This window comes from Pinus tabuliformis, chromosome 2_2, assembly GCF_031772625.1.
Source record: "Pinus tabuliformis cultivar Carrire ecotype Pingquan chromosome 2_2, CPIR1, whole genome shotgun sequence".
Classification (NCBI taxonomy): domain Eukaryota; kingdom Viridiplantae; phylum Streptophyta; class Pinopsida; order Pinales; family Pinaceae; genus Pinus; species Pinus tabuliformis.
Window position 1 is genome coordinate 830,158,481 of NC_142300.1, and position 1,878 is coordinate 830,160,358.

Below are 1,878 nucleotides of genomic sequence, written 5' to 3' on the forward strand. Positions count from 1 at the left end.
TAATATTTATCGTAGGGTTTATATACTATGGGTTTATAGTATTAGTGCCTTGGGTTTAATATTATTCTCTTAGGTTCATAATCCCTTGGGGTTTTAGTATTAATCCCTTGGATTTGTTATTCGCTTGGGTTTATAATATCAACCCATTGAGTTTATAATATTAATCATGGTCAACCATGGTCAATCATAGCCAGTCATGGTCAAACCATATGGATATGGAAATTGGCCATCGTCAACCATGGTCCAATGTTTCATTCTAACAAAGATTGTCTCGATCTGAAAATCAATCATGGTCAACCATGGTTAACCATGGTCCAACGTTGCATTGTGACAAGGATTGTCTCTATATAGAAATCAACCATGGCCAATCATGTTTATTTTAGGGTTTATAATATTCATGTTAGGGTTTATATACGTTGGGTTTATAAATTTTTTCCTTTAGGTTTATTATTCCCATGGGTTTATAATCAATCCCTTCGGTTTATTGATCTAAGGGTTCATATTCCTAGGGTTTAATATTATTCAACAATAGTCGACCATAATCAACCATGTTAAACCATGGTCTGATGTCACACTGTGACAAGAATTGTCTCAATATGAAAATCATTCGTGCTCAACCATGTTTATTTTAGTATTTTTAATCTTTATATTAGTGTTTTTATACCTTTGTTATATAATATTCCCCTTGGGTTTAATATTATTTGCTTGGGTTCATAATCCCTTGGGTTTATTGTTCTTTTGGGTTTATAATATCAATCCGTTGGATTTATTATTCCCTTAGGTTTATAATATCAATCATGGTCAACCATTGTCAACCATGGTTAATCACACGGTTTTAGTATTAATCCATTGGGTTTATTATTCCCTTGGGTTCATAATATCAATCCCTTGGGTTTATGATATCAATCGTGGTCAACCATGATCAACCATAACCAACCATGGTCAATCATGGTGAGATCTCACATTATGAAAAAAATTGTCATCATATAAAAATAATGGACAATCATGGACAATCATGGTCAACCATGGACAATCATGGTCAACCATGGTGAGCCATGGTTGATGATGGTAAACCATGTTTTATAGAATAAAACATGGTCAACCATGGTCAATCATTCTAAAACACGTTTGAACATCGCGTTGTGACAAAGATTCTCTCCATATGAAAATCAACTATGATCAACCATTGTCCAATGTCACATTGTGACAAAAATTGTATCGACATGAAAATCAACCATGTCAACCATGGTCCAACATGGCATTGTGATAAGTATTGTCTCAATATTAAAATAAACCATGCTCAATCATTCTTATTTTAGTGTTTATAATATTTATCTTAGGGTTTATATATGTTGGGAGTTATAATATTAGTCCCTTGGGTTTAAGATTATTGTCTTGGGTTCATAATCCTTTGGGGTTTTAATATTAATCCCTTGCATTTATAATTTCCTGGGTTTATAATATTAATCATGGTCAATCATAGCCAACCATGTTTAACCATGGTCATACCATATGGATATAAGAATATGGTTGTTATAAAAATAATGGACAATCATGGACAATCATGGTCAACCATGGTCAATCGTTCTAAAACATGTTTCAATGTCGCGTTGTGACAAATATTGTCTCCATATGAAAATCAACTATGATCAACCATGGCCCAATGTCACATTGTGACAAAGATTGTCTTGATATGAAAATCAACCGTGTCAACCATGGTCCAGCATGGAATTGTGATAAAGATTGTCTCAATATGAAAATCAACCATGGTTAATCATGCTTATTTTAGTGTTTATAATATTTATCTTAGGGTTTATATACGTTGGGGTTATAATATTAGTCCCTTGGGTTTAAGATATTAGTTCGTTGGATTTAATA